The sequence below is a fragment of the Protopterus annectens genome, chromosome 2.part0 (genome assembly GCF_019279795.1).
Source record: "Protopterus annectens isolate FY-2018-M chromosome 2.part0, PAN1.0, whole genome shotgun sequence".
Classification (NCBI taxonomy): domain Eukaryota; kingdom Metazoa; phylum Chordata; order Ceratodontiformes; family Protopteridae; genus Protopterus; species Protopterus annectens.
The window spans coordinates 442,488,789-442,507,404 of NC_056728.1; the positions used below are offsets into that span (position 1 = coordinate 442,488,789).

The window sequence follows — 18,616 nt, forward strand, 5'->3', positions numbered from 1 at the left end:
GTCAACCTGTGTACCCAGGTCTCTCACTACAGGTTGTGTGCTTAGGGGGTTGCCATTGATGTGGTAATCAGTAGGGGCTGTACTTTTGTCAAATGGTATAATAATACATTTTTCACATTTAACTTAAAGCCATGCCTTTGGCACCAGTCATTTGTTGCTGTGAGGTCCTCTTGCAGTATATTAACATCATTTGTGGAGTCAATGACGGCACTGAACTTACAGTTGTCCGCAAACTTGGTGAGCCAGAGGCCTTTTGTCTTTGACTGGACCTCTGAAAAGTAGATGCCAAACAGTAGGTGTCCCAGGACAAATCCCTGGGGAATATCACTAATGACAGGTCTGCTGTCAGAGGTGGAGGTGCCTATTTTGACCTTGTGAGTCCTATCAATGAGCCAGTTGGCCACCCACCTGATGAGATATGGATTTACGCCAAGTTGTTTTAGCTTTTTCATTATGCCACAGTTGGGAATTGTGTCAAAGGTTTTGGCCAAGTCAAGGTAAGCTGTATGTACTGACTTTCCCTCATCCAGGACATTGGTGAAAGTCTCAAAGAAGTCAACCAGGTTCAACAGGTTAGATCTGCCCTTGACAAATCCGATCTGGGTGGAATCAAGTGCTCGGAAATTGCCTAAGTCCTTGTTTATGAGTTCCATAATAATACACTTCATGGCTTTACAGATCAAACCTGTCAAGCTAATGGGGCGATAGTTTCCAGGGTCAGTAGTGGCACCACCTTTGTGCAAGGGGATGACAGTGGCAGTTCTCCACACTGCTGGAATGAAGCCTGTTCTCAGGCTGTGGTTAAATAGGGTGCTCAGTGGTGAAACTAGCTCTTGCTGGAGATGGTGCAGAATACAGCCTGGGATACTATCAGATCCCATGGAAGTTGTGTTCTTTGCCACGGATAGGGCCTTTAACACTTGATTTACTGAGATGTGAGGTGCAGGACAAGTATTGGGGATGATGAATGGGCCTCTGGGGGGTACAGGGGGGTGAAGTTTGTGCTGAACCTATCTGCTAGCAGGCTGGTTAAGTCAACAGGATCAGTGTAAGTTATACCATTAAGTACTAATTCAGAACAAACCTGGGCTTTGTCATGGGGGTTCCTGACATAACTGAAGAAGGCTTTGTGGTTTCCCTTTGTTTCGGAGGCTAGTTTCGATTCATAAGTGGCTTTGGAGGTTTTCTCTAGTGATCTAATTTGTTTGTTGGGGCTAAGGAGGGAGTTATTCCAATTTGGAATTTGTTCCTTTTAACCCTTGGAAAACAGTTTCTTCCTTTTGTTGTAAAGCCTGTTGATAGAGGATGTCCACCAGACAGGTTTGTGTTTTCTTGAGGAGCAGGTTTTAGCTCTGTTGGGTATGGCTGTGTCCATGCACCTGTACAGGTGATTGTATATTGCATTAACATACTGTTCAGCATAGTTGTCTGCATCCTATGAGGGGACGGTGATGTGAAGCTACTGATACCCTCCCTTAGGAGATTGTAGTCAGCTTTTGAGAAGATTTTTAGCCTGGTTACGGTTTGGGGGTTGGGCTGGATAGAAACTACTGATGAGACAGACCGATTATCTGATCTCACCAGGGAAGAACTTACTATGGGAGTGGTGCAGCGGTCACTCATGTTGGTGAGAACCAGCTCCAGAATTTTGTCTCCCCTTGTGGAGAATGAGACAAGCTGGTCTAGTGCATTAGAACTAATGAAGTCAAGGAATCATTGGATGAGTGTATTAGTGCAAGAACAGCTCACCAAGTCTATGGTGGAGTAGTTGAAGTCACCAAGGATCAGGGTGTTAGGGGGTACCTTGATGGAGTCAAGTAGGTCCAGGTAGGAGGAGTGGCTGTCCTGAGTCATGGTGGGGTTCTATAGCTGGCTATAACTTGGAAGGGTGTCTTGCCAACTGTCAGTTGCAACTGGAGTAGTTCAAGTGCATCATCAAGGCAGCTAATTTTAGTGCTAAACAGTGGTGGACCTGGTAAGGTTTTTTTTTTTGCAATCAAGTCTGGCAACTTTGTTGTAGCATTGTTCAAGTTTAGAAATTCATGAATCTCAGCATCCATGTCAAGGACATTTATTTATTTTATTTTACATTTGTTGACCGGGCTAGTCCAGCTGGATATATGTCCATTTTCAGTGGAGGCCCGGGGAGAAAAGCTCCACAAATTACAACAACATAAAAGGTCAAGACAAAGACAATAACAATATAATTTGGTACATAAGTTTTAACAATTATAGTACAAGCCTAAGATTATATATTTTATATTTCAGTAGGAAAAAGGAAAAATGTATCTAAGAATAGATGAATAAGACTAATACATTTGTATTAGAAATGGTGTAGTACAAATCTTTATAACATATTACAAAATTAGATACACCTAGTAATTTATGATAAGAGATACTGAGGTCTCACAAAAACCTAGAAAGAAAAACACTAGAGATCAATAGATAAAGTTTAGAAGAACAGCAAACAAGGATGGATTTCTAGTGTTATTTAACACATAGGTTGTGATACTATATGAAGGTGTTTGATCATTCCACTGTATATACTTATTTACATGAGAAAAATCCTAAGGAAGGTTAAGCTCACTAAAATTAGTGAGACAACACAAGATCATGATAGGCTAGGAATTGTGGTTGTCTAGTTAATAGTTAGGTACTTAGTCTGGGTTAACACAGGGGCATAGCCAGTGTGATTTAAGGTAGGGTTTAAGCTTGCTTTTAAATAAGCTGACAGAGGATATTGAGGTTAGCTGGCTTGGGAGGATGTTCCAGGCTTTACCTACTGTATTGGAGAACAAGGTGTCACCAGCTAAGTTGTTGGATTTTGATATTTGTACAAGTAGGTTATTAGCTGAGCGTAAGGTCTTGAGGTTATTATAGGGGATGACTAGGGATGTAAGTATGGGTGTATTTTGAGGTAAATACAGGATCTTATGGGCTACAATTAATTGATTACATGTAATAGTAGGTTAGGAATGGTGACCCAATCATAATTCTTTGTAGTAAATGGAGGTTTATCTGCTCCATGTACGTTACAGCAAAAAGAAAAAAAAAAGCACTAAGTGTTTTACTGGCTTTCAAAGCCATAAAGCACTTAGTGAGCACTGTTAGAAAGTCAGTGTAACACACCTCTTACCTTCACACTCTTCTTCCATGCCTCTCAACTGTCCAGATTTTCATAGAATGTCCGATTTTTGCCTCATATGCTTGGTCTGTTCCTCATAAAGTACATAGTTTTCATACAAATTAATGAGGACTGAAGTCATTAATTCATTTATTTCTTTATTATCTATTGGCATTTGTTTACCAGGAAAGTCTTACTGGGCACAGGTGCCCTTTTTCAGCGAAGCCCCAGGGAGAAAAGCTCTAAGGTAACAAATTTGATACAATCAATATTTACAACAACACATTTTACACTTTAGTTACAGTGTATACTTACCATGACAGGCAGTATAATAAAATTTGTATTGATATTTACAAATAAAAAAAAAAACAGCATTGCATTCAGAACTTAAGGATAGAAGGGTGGTGTATAAGACAGGTAGGAGTAATTTAAGAAATATATTAGAGTGAGGTATTAGAGGGATAAGCAAGTTTAAGTGTTAATAGAGAAGTAGTGATTGAATAGTAATTTGGATTTGCTATATTAGAAGTAGGTATAGAAGTTGAAGTACTGCAATAAAGTGAAGTACTAGAAGGGCATAGGCAGGTTAAGTGATTTAATGCTTTAAAGGAAGGTAAAAGAAGGCGATGAAGGATGATATGTCCCGGATGAGGAGCAGGGACAATGCCACGAGGTAGACAGGAAGTCTTTTAGTAATGGTTTGAAAAGATGAAGGTGTGAGATAGATCTGACTGTTGTAAGAATTTTATTCCAAGTTCTAGCTACCTTATTGGAATAGAGACTGACCCCAGCAGCCCTTTGTGGTTTGTAGATGGTAAGCAGTTGTTTATCATTTTACTAAAGGGGGCAGATTGGTAGACAAAACTGGAGTATGAGGCAAATTGCTGTGCAGGCAAATGGGGTATATATGATTTTGTGGATTAAGATGAGCTGGGTTTAAGATACTTTGGTAAGGATGTTTGAGACAGTTAAGTGATTTTAGTGCTAAACAGTGGTGGATCTGAAAAAGGTTTTTGCAAGCAAATCTGTCAGCTTTGTTGTAGCATTGTTCAAGTTTAGAACTAAGTGAGGCTTGTAGGTTGGTCTTGATAGAGGCTCCATGTAGGAGAGAGTATAAGAGGTGGTAGCTAGGTTACCTTGGCAGAATGTGTAAGGAATTTCTTTACTCAATGAAGGGTACCTAGTTTTTGAAGGTTTTCTCGATGCTGTTGTGGATACATAAATCAAATTTAAGATTGTCAACGACTGTCATGCCAAGTAGTTTTATATGTGAAGTAACTTCAATCATGGTATTCTTTAAGGAATACATTTTGAAGTTTTTTTTTTCATGGAAATTATATTTTGAAAAAAAGACAAATTATTATTTTTTTGGTGGGATTTAGTATCAGGTGATTGACCTGTTGCCAACCTTCAATATAGTTAAAGGCTTCTTGAGTAACTCCCTTGAAGATGTATGAGGTTATCTGAAATGCGTATTAAAGTAAAATTGTCAGCATATTGTATGAGGGAAGCTTGCTGAGAGGATTTATGTAGATTGTTAAGAAATATATTGAAGAGTAGAGGCTGATAATGGACCCCTGTGGCACGTCAGAATTGACAGGAAGGAAGGAAGGGAGGGAGGAGAGGTGGAGTGCCATTTAACTGACTATTATCTATCAGTTTAAGTATTTGTTAAACCATAGTACTGTAGATTATGATAGCCCTAGAGAAGACAGTTGACAGAGAAGTGTTTGGTTAGAGACTTGATCAAAAGCTTTACATAGATCAAGGAATTCGAGGAAACAAGTTTGCCTTTGTCTCTGGATTTATTAATAGTATTTATGAAGGTTGATAAGGCTGTGGTAGTGCTGTGTGGAGGTCAGCAGCCTTTCCTGAAGGGTGTGTTCAAGTAGTTTTTTGTGAATGCACTTCTACAGAAGTTTTGATAAAGGAGGTAATACGGCAATAAGTCCGAAACTGATTATATCAAATGAGGTTCCTTCTTTATGAAGGGGAATGATAAAAGAATTTTTTTCCAAAGAGAAGGAAACTATAATTCCTTAATAGAGCTATTAATTAGGATAGACACACGATAGGTTGAAGAAGTGGCAGCTAGCTTGAGGTATTCTGGCAGATTATCTAATGAAGGAAAAAAGGGTTTCAGTGTAAGAAGTAGTGATTTGGTATAGGAGGTCTGGATGATTTTTTGGGGGGTAAAACAGGTGTTTGCTGTTTTTGGAAAAGGCATGACACAATTGTTAGGTGGAAAATCTTAAGCGCTTTAATGCTTTCTATAAAATGTGTGTTAAACTGGGCAAGTAGTTCAGAGGGAGTGTTATCTGAGGCAGAATTAGAAGTGAGTTATTCAGGATGGAATAAATAATGGCATACATTTAAGTTTCAGATGCCCTATCCTTCAGAAGATGCAGGTGAACACGTATCCTGCTCCTGTTACACTAGTGACTTTCTGATAACATGGCCATTGTCTATGACTTCCTACTAAGACTCAGAAAGACATGCTTTATTCTACCGCTGTCATTTGCTGATCAGTACTGACAGATTTTACTGTCTAGACCTAGACCCAACCTTAACAAAGGTTAAGAACTTCCCGCTTAAGTTGTTAAAGTCGAACTTTGTGCCGCTTTAGCACGTAAATTATGTCTTTTTTTTCTGAATACAGGAGCGTAATCACAGCGATCCATGCCCTACAAATAAATTAAGCACCCTGTTCCCATCATAGAGTAATTAGAGAGAAAGCATCTGTGTAACTTTTTACCAAATGAATCTGCCCTTTAAGAGGCATTTTCGCAAAAGTGGGCACTGCATATTCGCGAAGCAGAGAATGAATACCTATAATACTTGGCATTTTTTGTCGACGAGGACGTCATGTGTTCTGACTTCATATAATTCAGAAAATCTATGCTGAGAGAAATTCTGTTATTCTAGCAACTTTCTAACTTTATAAGAGCATTATTTAAAATCTGTCCCTATTTCTGATCTTTAGCCCTCCCATTCCACTGAGCTTTGTCCAGATTTTTTCCGCTTAAAGGTGACAGGTATGCGAGTGTTTCCAAACTCATTCTGTTCATGCTTATGAACAATACCTTGGTTAAAGTTTTCATAGAAATTCCAAACAGGCAAAACAAATTTTAGCCACTGCGAGTTTGCGACCAAAAGTAATGACCTTCCAAATGACCAATGCACCAGGTAAAAAGCAACAAAAAGCCATACTCAACCTTACCGCAAGAGGGTGGATTTTACATTTATAATTGTTACAGGACGACCGGATGTATATATAGAACCGGAAGAAGTTTGGCTGAGCGGACATATTCAAATTGTTAAGTGCTCTCGGTAGTAAATTAGGTAGTTGAGATACCAAGGTAACGACCAACGCTGTTAGTCATAATAGGGCGGAGTTATTATTGTTAATAACTGTCTTTTGGTTAGTGCGTAGCTTTTTGTACTGCGGGTCTTGATCTGGTATGTTGTATTTTTATTTTGGAAGATATGACAGACTCATGTTTGTGTGGTAGTAAATAGAAATATCAAGTGTTAAGAGAAAACATCTTTACAAGATTTTTTATTCAAAATGTTAGCACGTTAAAACACTTTCTCGTAATACATGTGTTTTTGAATAACTGGATTTGGTAAAAACAAGGTGTCTGGTTGTTTACACTGCAGTCTGTAAGTTATACTTGTTTTGAGTATAAATAATTTTTTGATACTAGACTTTTATTAATATAGTGATCAGGTAGAGTTATCTAGTTCTCTTACAACAGTATTGTTACGTGGTAATTATGGTTTTCTTTCTTTTTTCTTTTTCTTTTCAATCCATTTGTCCACATTAATACTCTTCTATTCAATCCATAAGTGCTGCAGGGTTGAGTTATCCATGTAATGCTGTGTAATTTATGACAGTGCTATGACTTTGTTATTTAGGATGTTGGTGTTGCAGAAAACATAATGGAAAGTGGGTCTTTTGCAGCAATTAGTCATATTGGTGGATTGCTTTATGTCTTTTTCCCTCCTGTGGTATTTCTGTTATTTGTAGATTTGATCTTTGTGCATAGTAAATTTGCGAATTGTGCAGGCATGAACTTAACGCATGTTTTCCTCTAAATATCTTATTGTGAATATGCCAAATATGGTGTTACTTAAGCTGTCCCTCCCCTTTGGAATTCCATGCTGAGGTGGTGGTGTGTGTGTTGACAGCCAACAACCATGATCAGATATCCTGACTGACAGTGGTCATAGGTTCATAGGTAGGTACTAGGCTATCTGCATTTATAAGCCTAGCCAGAATATATTGGCTGTTGCCGCCCCCTCAGATTAGTTCCCTGTACTTCTGTCTAGCAGAGCCACTGAAGTGATCCCCGGGGTAAACTTTCTGTTTCCCATCCACTCGTCAAGGTTTTTCTTGAAGAGTGTTAGCGAGGAGCTCTGCCTAATGTAGATTGGAATCTTGTTCCAAAGCATGGGAAGTCCCTGGGACAGGAATATTTCCCCCCAGCACATCATATTTATTGTTGTGGTGAGGTTTAGATCCTTAGAGCATGTGGCTCGAGGGGATATGGTTTTCTTTAGATGGAGCATGTCCATCAATTCTGGGTTGGACATGGCCTTGTATGTCAGGCAGAGATCACCTCTGAGTAGGCGGTATGCATCCGGGTACAGCTGGAGTTTCTTCAGTCGAGCTGCATAGGGCATCTTTTTGAGGCCAGTGATCCTCTTGGTGAGGTACTTCTGTGGTCTTTCCAGCTGTTGCAGGTGTCTTGTAAGGTACATCCCAAATGGGGTATTGTACTCTATGATGGGTCTGATGAGTGATGCGTAGAGGGGGACAATGACCTCTTTTGATCTGGATGCAAACCCTTTTGTGAATAGGTGGGCCACATAGAAGGATTTTCTAACCACTTTGGCAGTGGTATTTATCAAAGGAGAGAGTACTATCTACTTGGGTCCCCAGATCCCTTATTACGTCTTCCATATTTAGGTGAGTACCACCTATGTGGTAGTTTGTGGGTACTTTGTTTTTTTTCCAAAGGGAATGACAATGCACTTTTTGGCATTTAGCTTGAGGCCATGATTTTGACACCAGGTATCCGTCTCAGTGAGACCCTGTTGGAAGATGTCTGTGTCAGCCAGAGAGTCAATTATAGCCCCTAGCTTGCAGTCATCTGCGAACTTGGTCAGCCGTAGTCCTCCTGTGCTTGCCTGTACCTCTGAGAAGTATATGCCGAACAGCAGGGGTCCTAGGACTGAGCCCTGGGGAACACCACTTGTAACCGGTTTAGAGTCGGACCTAGCTCCCGTAACTCTCACCATGTGGGTTCTGTCCATGAGCCAGTTGGCAACCCATCTTGTGACGTAGGGGTTTATGTTCAGGCTGGTGAGCTTGTTTATAATACCAGAATGGAGAATGGTGTCTAAGGCCTTTGCGAGGTCTAGGTAGGCTGTGTGTACCACCTTTCCCTCGTCTATAGCCGTGGTAACTGTCTCAAAGAAGTCTGCCCTTAACAAAGCTGAACTGGGTAGGGTCCAGTGTTTGGAGGTTCCCAATGTTTCTGTTAATGAGTTCCATGAGGATGCGTTCCATAGCCTTGCAGACCAAGCTAGTTAGGCTTATAGGGTGATAATTCCCAGGGTCTGTTGTGGCTCCACCTTTGTGGAGCAGAATAACCGTTGCTGTGCTCCACTCTATGGGTACGTAGCCTGTGGATGGGCTGAATTTGAACAGTGTGTTTAGGTGAGGGGTTAGTTCGTCTTTAAGCTCCTGTAGGACGCAGCCTAGGACACAGTCCGGTCCCATTGATGCTGTGTTTTTGGCTTTGGAGAGGGCTGTTTTAACCTGAGTGCCTATGATTTCAGGGGCTCTACATTCTTCTGGTATGGTTATGGGTCCTTTTGGGGGTGAGAGGGAGGTGAAGTTTGCACTGAACCTGTCTGCCAGGATGTTGGCGATATCGGTCGGTTCAGTGTATTTTGTGCCATTCTGCACTAACTCCGAGCAAATCTGAGCATTGCCACTTAGATTCTTGACATAGCTAAAGAATAATGCCTTGTGGTTATCTTTGGAGTCCTTGGCAATTTGTCTTTCGAAGCTCGCCTTGGATGATTTTATGAGGGATCATAGTTTCTTGCTGATACTGATCAGGGATGTCTTCCTTTCTTGGGATTTTACTCTTTTCTGTACTAGTTTCCTCCTTCTATTGTATAGCTTGTTTATGGCAGGGGTCCACAAGACTGGTTTCCTTTTTTTGGAGGAGTGAGTCTTGGTTTTGCTTGGGATAGCACGATCCATGCATTCTTGTAGGTGCCCATAGAATGCATTAGTAAAGGATTTTGCAGCTTGAACAGCGTTATCCTGTAGCATGGGGCTTTGAAACTTTCCACCTCGGTCCTAAGTAACGTGAAGTTTGCTTTTGAAAAGTTTTTCACTGTGGTTTCCTTGTTCGGGGGTGGGGGCGGAATGTGGATATCCAGAGTGATTTGTTTATGGTCAGATCTAACCAACGAGGGGTTGACCTCCGGTATAGAATACCGGTCGCCCATGTTGGTGATGGCCAGATCCAATATGTTGTCACCTCTGGTGGGAGTATTGACCAGTTGGACTTCTAATATGAATTTGAGTACATGTTGTTAATGCTTGCTTGCCATTATAGCCAGACTGCACAAATATTTTTTTTCTTTGCATTCAGTGTTTGCAGCTATATTGTACCCTTCATAACTCTAGTGTTTCTAATACCCTTGCGTAGTTTACAAATTATGAATATTGGGTTGGTTAAGACCGTTCTTGTTAAGTCAGATGTCTTTTTTAAGGCTGTATCTTGTACGCACACTTGTTTGTGATTTTCACGGACAGGATATATCCATGATATGGAGAGTGTTCAGTCTGTGGACATGAATGCTGCATTTTTGTTAGCTACAGATTTCATAATTATCATAACCTCATGTAATTGTGATCTCCAGCATGTATTGCATTGATTCACTAAATTTCAAAGCACCTCACAGTAAAGTTATAAAACTCAGTTTGTGGAAATGCAGTTCTTAAAGAAAAAACAGAATAATGTAGTGTATTATCTATTTAAATAAATGTTTATTTTTGCATAATGCTGATCCTGCAATGGAATTTCTCAGCCATCAATAATGGGAATTCCACAAAGTAACGGCTACAACAAATATTAACTGTACCCTGGGTATTTCAAACAGCTCTGTTGTGTTGGAGTGGAGAGACTTAGCTGGGTAAGTGTCCAACTAAGTCTTTTAGGTTGGTAGGGCCCACAGGCAAAGGTAGAAAAAATGTGAAGGTAGAGCAGAGGATGGTTTTAAGAGAAGAGTGCTGCAAATGTACTGGACTGTGGTGGTTGGTGACAAAGTGTGAAATTAGTCCTAGAACAAAAGTGAGAAATGAGACAATTTACTTAATCACTCATTGTCCCCCTCCTCCTCTAGAAACACAAACTGCAGAAATGAGGATCCTTTGGGGGTTTTCTGAACTTACTTTCCGTGAAAGTGTGAAGGACCTGGCAATATGGGAGCTTTGTTGATTGCAACAGCAGCTTCTCTATTTTGAAAGGGGATAAGGTGTGATGGCATGGACATCTTATGAGGACATCCCCTGTGTATCCCTTACAGGAAGAATACCAGGCATGAGCCATTGGGAGCACACCCCAAGACAAACCCAACACATGTTTGGAAAATTGGGTATCTTGGTTTGCCTGGGGATCCTACAGGTTGAGTTGGAGGTTGCTGCTTGGAGTAGGGAAGTCTGATCTATCCTGTTCATTGAACCTCAACAGGACAAACTGTTTAGAAAATGAATGGATGTTGGGAAGGACCTACAGCCTATAAACTATTCAGTAAAAATGAAGTAGTTGTGTATAATGAGTAATAGTGCATATTATTATACATTTTGTTTTTGATTTGGCATCAGAACTCAACCTTGATTCATGACTTGTTTTTTTACTTTTTTTGTTTTTTGACTACACCACATGATTGTGATTGCAGCTATGTCATAGAAATTGTAAGAGTATTCCTTCCCCTCTATGCACGCAATAGAAATATTAGGTTTGTTAGTCATTACTAAGTACTTAAATTTTACTTAAGCTTCATCAGTGATAGGGGTGGTGTTGTGTATGAATAGAACAATATTGTAGCTATACTAGTGTGTATGGTGTGGCTTCAAGTCACAGCTTGGGTGAGTCAAAAGAAAAGGTGCATTCTTTGTGTAGAGTCATAATATTTTTTTTTCTTTGAACATTAGAGAGGTGGTGAGTTGATATATATGAGGATAAATTACACTAAATGTGTTTTTTCATTAAGTAATACTTCACCAAGTATCTTTTTAAGTTTGATGTACAGTTTTTTCATATTGTAATGCTTAAATGTGATATGTTATCCTGGTGTGGGTATCCCTTTTTAAATACTTGGTTTCTTTACGTTTAGTTTTTGTGTATTTCAGGTTTTAAGATGTAATATTTTTAATGCAGAATTATAAATTGTATTTTTTACTACTTTGAGTTTGCTAGTATTGTACTTAGTGGGCCACTGTTGGGCAGAGTTGGTTATAGCACATAATTAGCTTATATTCTTTGTCTGTTACAAACCCATCCTTCATAGTCTGGTTTTTATCACTTTTCGTGCCTCTTTATACATTTTTCTGTAGTATTGTCTTGACTGGACCTGATCTTTTATTAAAACGCAGTTCCCTCTTTCCCTAGCCAAGAAATAGGCAACGTATTAATTATAATTTGTATTTTTGCAAAATCATAAAGCTGATGCTCTATATAAACAGCGGTGTAATGAGTATTCCTGAAGCTGCCATTCAAATGGATATTATGGAGAAGAACAGCTGTTATAACTCACTGGTCTGTCTATTTTCTTGAAGTGTTTTATTTCTAAAGCTGTCCATCTCTTGTCGTGTTGCTAGATAGCCAGTAAATATTTCAGATGCTGTAGCTATTTTTAAAAGGCAAAGAGTACCAGATATATGCCAGTCTGTACAGACTTCATTCCATTCTGAAGTTAGGTAACAAATATGCCAATAAAATTAAATGCAGTAGTTACTTTCTCACTTATAGTTGCAGATCTGGATTTTGCTTTAAATATTTTACGGTGTACACTAATTTCCATTGTGCAATGGAAGAGCCTCACCCTAAGAAACCATCCTTCTGATTGTGGCTTTCCCCCTGCCATAGTGGAAGAGTGGATAGTGTTGTTGCCTCACAGCAAGAGGTTCTCTGGTTTGATTCTCAGCTGGGATGTCTTTTTGTGCAGAGTCTGCATGTCCTCCCTGTGTTCGCATCAGTTTCCTCCGGGTAATTTGGTTTCCTCTAACATTCCAAAGACATGCAGTGGGTGGATTGACCACTGTAAATTGGCCTTGAGTGTGTGGTGTAAAACAGCCGTGGGGTGAACCTTGAACCTAAATGATTGTTACTTTTGAAGTGACACCCTGACCCCATGTGCAAAAAATGGGAAAAGGGGTTGTGGGTGGATGGATTTTCCTGTGTGCATGTTTTACATTTTATTTATACTAGGCAACCTCTTGCATTTATAGGTTTCCCTCAATATTACCAATGCATTATTGAGTCCTGATATTCAGCCTGTTTCAGTCAACATATTTAGTTTATTAATTTTGTGTACAGTCGTAGACCTAGTGCGTACATTTCCTGAACTAACTTTACAATATTGTCTGTTGGTTTACATCACATAAAGTATTGACTTCTTTTTTTTTTCATCAGTCATTTACTTCTTTCACTCTCCCTTCTGCACTGTCTTAGTACCTTTATTCACAGCAACATTTATTTTCTGAAAAAAAAAAACAAATAAATATACTTGTTTTCCTGCCTTTCTAAGCTAGTATTGTCCAGTTTTCAGGTTAGTGCTGAATTCAGGGCTGTGTTACAAGTTTCTATGTTTGCCCATACCTTACTTGGATAGAAGGAAGTTTCTCTGTTCACCTGTGAGAGAGGGGAGCTTTGAGCAGCCTATCTGTCTCTGGAGGAGTGTTTTCAGCCCAGAAATTAGTAGTTTATTGGCCATTTTGGGCTACTTTCTCTCTTTCATTTCCCTGCTATAAAACCCACATTTGCAAGGTTTTTGTGCTTGTATACAGCTCAGCAAGCTCTAATAAACCTTAGCACAAGACCCCCCCTATACTGTAGAGAAGGACAAGGCTCTCTCTTCGACCTTACCAGCCAATCAGTAAAACAGCTCACTGTACCTATCCAGGCATGTCCAAAGGGCAGTTTCAGGTGTACTCTCCGGTCCAAGTGGTGAATCTGGGCATTTTGAGGCAATGTTACAACTGCCTCATGTACAGAGACAACCATCTCCTCCTACCACCAAACACTAATCCATGCGAGAAATGCAATTATGCAGCCAGACTGGAGGCTAAGCTTTCTCAACCCATGACTGGACCAAACAGTCAAGAGGAGAATGGAATTACTTGCATCATACCACCAGTCTCACATAGACCTATGAAACTAGCACTGGCAAAAAACACACATAAATACACAAAAACATACTGGGAGGCTCTAAATAAAAAACTGCAAAAGCAACAGAGACCTCCAAAGCAGACATCCAAGCAATCTCCACCCCCCAACACAAACCATGAAACACATACTTCACAAAACCAGTGTGCCATGCAATCACAGCCCTTAAGGCAAAATAACATACCCAACACACTAGTAATAGGTGACTCTATAGTCAGGCACACTGACGTCCCACTCACTAGGCTGAACAAGGAGAAGGTTATTGTTAGCTGCCTGTCGGGTGGCAGGATCCGCCACATAACACAAGCACTCAGGTCACTCCAGAACAAGTACAAATACGACTCTGTCATTGTCCATGTTGGTGTGAGTGACCTGAGCCATACCTCCCTGGACTACATGAAAAGAGACCTGGAAGAGCTCTCTGATCACGTAGCCCAGGCCGGTATGACCCTGAGTAGCATCTTGCCCTCACCAAGAATTATACCACGGTATAAAGAAAAAATTATCAATTTCAACAATTGGCTAAGCTTCTGGTGTCATTCAAAGGGGATCCAGTGCCTGTCAGCCTGGGATGACGTATTCGACAAGCCACGCTGCTTCGCTAGAGACTGCTTGCACCTGTCACCCTTAGGCTTTCGAATACTGGCCAAGGCTCTTGCCACCCCCATAGTGCCTGCTTTAGGCAAGGCTCAAAAGATAAACCCACTGCCGTAAATAGCACAAGTAACAAAAAAATGAATGTAATGCTACTCAATGGCAGAAGTCTAAACCTCAAAATGCATGCACTCGAGGCACTCCTAAGTATGGAGAAAATCAATATATGTGCAGTAACAGAAACCTGGTTTAAGGCTCCAGAGAGCACCCCAGCACTACCAGGCTACAACTCGTACCATACATTTCGGCCGCAAAACCCGGACCGAAATACAAAAGGCGGGGGCGTATCGATATGGATCAAGGATACCCACACCTCCAGGTTAGTGGCATAGCACGATGCTTCAGAGTCATCCATGTGCAACTAACAACGGGAAAAACTGCAGTTCAAATTGTAGCTTGCTACAGATCACCCACCATGTCCCAGGACCCCCATTCCACATTTCTGGAAACACTGGGAAACATAAAGGTCCTACCAAACACCCTGATATTGGGTGATTTCAATTACCCAAACATTAACTGGGATAACTTCTCAAGTACTAACTCCCTTGCCCAACATTTCCTAGAATTTATAAACTCAAATGCTCTGGATCAACTGGTCAACACCCCCCACCAGAGGTGACAACATATTGGACCTGCTCATCACCAACATAGGCAACCGGTGTTCCACACCAGAGATCAACCCCTCACTGGTTAGATCTGACCATAAACTAATCACTCTGGATATCCATATTCCTCCCCCACCCCCGGTCAAAGAAACCACCGTGAAAAACTTTTCAAAAGCAAACTTCACGTTACTTAAGACCGAGGTGGAAAGTTTGAAATCCCCCATGCTAAAGGATAACGCTGCCCAAGCTGCAAAATCCTTTACTAATGCACTCTATGGGCACCTACAAGAATGCATGGATCATGCTATCCCAAGCAAATCCCCAAGCAAAACAAAGACTCACTCCTCCAAGAAAAGGAAACCAGTCTGGTGGACCCCCGCCATATACAAGCTATACAATAGAAGCAGAAAACTAGTACAGAAAAGAATCCCAAGAGGGGAAGACGTCCCTGATCAGTATCAGCAAGAAACTACGATCCCTCATAAAATCATCCAAGGGTAGCTTCGAAAGAAAAATTGCCAAGGACTCCAAAGATAACCACAAGGCATTCTTTAGCTATGTCAAGAATCTAAGTGACAATTCCTAAATCTGCTCGGAGTTAGTGCAGAATGGCACAAAATACACCGAACCGACAGATATCGCCAACATTCTGGCAGACGGGTTCAGTGCAAACTTCACCCCCCCTCACTCCCAAAAAGGCCCATAACCATACCAGAAGAATATAGTGCTCCTGAAATCACAGACACTCAGGTTAAAACAGCCCTCTCCAAAGCCAAAAACACAGCATCAATGGTGGGGATGGTGTCCCAGGCTGTCCTACATGAGCTAAAAGATGAACTAACCCCTCACCTAAACACACTGTTCAAACTCGGCCTCTCCACAGGCTACGTGCCCATAGAGTGGCGCACAGCAACGGTTATTTACTCCACAAAGGTGGAGCCACAACAGACCCTGGGAACTATCGCCCTGTAAGCCTGACTAGCTTGGTTTGCAAGGCTATGGAGCACATCATCATGGATCTCATTAACAGAGACATTGGGAACCTCCAAACACTGGACCCTACCCAGTTCGGCTTTGTTAAGGGCAGATCATGCCTCCTAAACTTGGTGGACTTTGAGACAGTTACTAAGGTTATAGACGAGGGAAAGTTGTTCCACACAGCCCACCTAGACCTCGCAAAGGCCTTCGACACCATTCCCCATTCTGGTGTTATAGACAAGCTCACCAGCCTGAACATAAATCCCTACGTCATGAGATGGGTTGCCAACTAGCTCACGGACAGAACCCATATGGTAAGAGTTGCGCGAGCTAGGTCTGACTCTAAACCGGGGGCTCAGTCCTAGGACCCCTGCTGTTCGGCATATACTTCTCAGAGAAACAGGCAAACACAGGAGGACTATGGCTGACCAAGTTCGCAGACGATTGCAAGCTAGGGGCTATAATTGACTCTCTGGCTGACACAGACATCCTCCAAAAGGGTCTTAGTGAGACAGATACCTGGTCTCAAAACCATGGCCTCAAGCTAAATGCCAAAAGGTGCACAGTCATCCCCTTTGGAAAAAACAAAGTACCCACAAATTACTACATAGGTGGTAGCCCCTTAAATACGGAAGACGAAATAAGGGATCTGGGGACCCAAGTAGACAGTAATCTCTCCTTTGATGTTCACATTGCCAAAGTGGTTAGAAAATCTTTCTGTGTGGCCCACCTAATCACAAAAGGGTTTGCATCCAGGTCAAAAGAGGTCATTGTGCCCCTCTACGCATCACTTATCAGACCCATCATAGAGTACAATGTCCCATTTGGGATGTACCTTACAAGACACCTGCAACAGCTGGAAAGACCACAGAAGTACCTCACCAAGAGGATCACTGGCCTCAAACAGATGCCCTATGCAGCTCGACTGAAGGAACTTCAGCTGTACTCGGTTGCATACCGCCTACTCACAGGTGATCTCTGCCTGACATACAAGGCCATGTCTAACCTAGAATTGATGGACATGCTCCACCTAAACAAAACCGTATCCTCTCAAGCCACACGCTCTAGGGATCTAAACCTCACCACAACAATAAATAGGACGTGCTGTAGGGATAGATTCCTGTTCCAGAGACTTCCCATGCTTTGGAACAAGATTCCAATCTACATTAGGCAGAGCTCCTCACTAACACTCTTCAAGAGAAACCTTGACGAGTGGATGGGAAACAGGAAGTTTACCCTGGGGATCACTTTAGTGGCTCTGCTGGACAGAGGCACAGTGGACTAATCTAAGGGGGCGGCGAAAGCCAGCACATTCCTGCTAGGCTTAAAAATGCCTTTGGGAAGATAGCCTAGTACCTACCTATGAAGCTATGAACATACAGTTTGCAATTTGAAAACATGGACTTTTATCAGACAGTATATAGTATGACTCCCCATTTAAGCAAGTTTAAATTTTAATTGCAAGTAAAAACTTGAAGTATAATAGTCATATTCCATTTGTAGATCAAATTATTTTTTTCTGTTTAGTAGTTACGGATTTCAATGAGTTGTTTCATTCAGAATGCAACTTACATTTTCATCCTTTGCTGTATAATTTTTTTTTAAGTAATGCTCTCATTCAGTGTTCTCAGCACAATTGTTTATGGAGTCTGTCCCTTTTTTGAAAAAAAAAATGTTCCCTCTCCTTTTTCTAGCCATTATTTTCTTTGGGAAAACAGGGGTGGACTTTGCAGGAAATATCTCCCTTAAAGTGCAGATTGTTTTCCTACACTTGCTGACTGATTGTTTGTAGCCTCCTCACCCTTCCCAACCCCCAGTTGTTGTTTTCTCTTTGCCAGTTCATTTTGTGCAGTCAAGGGTCCGTGTAAGTTTTTAATCCAAATCGAGAGAAGAACGTATGTAAGGCAAGATACAAAAACTTGAAACTAAGTTTCATTTCTCTGCAGAGCTGTATGGAGGGAAGAAAAGCATTTCTGTTTATAATGAAAAGTCATCCTCCATGTAAACCCCGGTGTCTCCAACCTTTAAAACGATACATTTCTTTCGCAAAATAGAAGGGATTTTTTTTGTTTAGCTGATATGTCTGCTATTTAATCAGTACAGATATCTTCTCAGTCTGAAATATTTACTTTTTTTGCTCTTTATATTTTAATGCCATCAGTAGAAAGTCTAGTCTAAGTACTGAGGAATTTTCTCATGAAGTCTTCACAATCATTCCCTTTAGCTTGTTCTAGTACTTTCTGTAAACCTCAAGTTGCCTTTGCATGACCTGTCTTCTATTTAGACAGTTTCTGTGCCACTTGTTCTTACTTTGATTGTTGTTCCATCATTTTTCTTTCATCTCCTTTTCATTAATATGCACATCAACCTATTTCTATTGAATGCCTGGTTAAAAATCGTCTGTTTCCTGTAGCCTTTTCTGTTATTTGTCTAAGTATATTCTGACAGGGTCTCTTATTTTGAAAATCTCAGAATGCATTTGGTGAATCTTTCTGTCTAGGATGATTGAAGAGTTTTTTTCTGCTGCCGTTTGCTGTGTGCTTTTCTCAGTGGCTGCTGCACCACACTACTTTCAGTCTCTCTCCAAGTTTTTGCTCTCCCTTTACTTTTATTTTCTTTGACCTTCTGAATGTTATAGACTGTCTAGCTAATAATTTCTGCTAACAATATACAATAGTTTACATGCGTTTGCCAGTCTAAACTGTCCTTCAGCTCTGTTTTTAGATACACTGCTGTCACCATCTTGGAACTTCAAAACCCACATCATTCTTGTTTTTTTA

The 18,616-nt window shown here is 40.8% G+C and overlaps 1 protein-coding gene across 3 annotated transcripts in view; it reads left to right on the top strand.

Moving 5' to 3' along the window:
* The first annotated feature begins 6,441 nt into the window (after positions 1 to 6,441).
* The window catches only part of CEP78 (centrosomal protein 78), a 1,514,071-nt gene continuing 1,501,896 nt past the window's right edge, over positions 6,442 to 18,616 (top strand). For all 3 annotated transcript variants that reach the window (XM_044060872.1, XM_044060873.1, XM_044060875.1), the window contains exon 1: positions 6,442 to 6,583. The gene's annotated coding sequence lies outside the window, so the exon portion shown is untranslated. The remainder of the gene's footprint in view (positions 6,584 to 18,616) is intronic.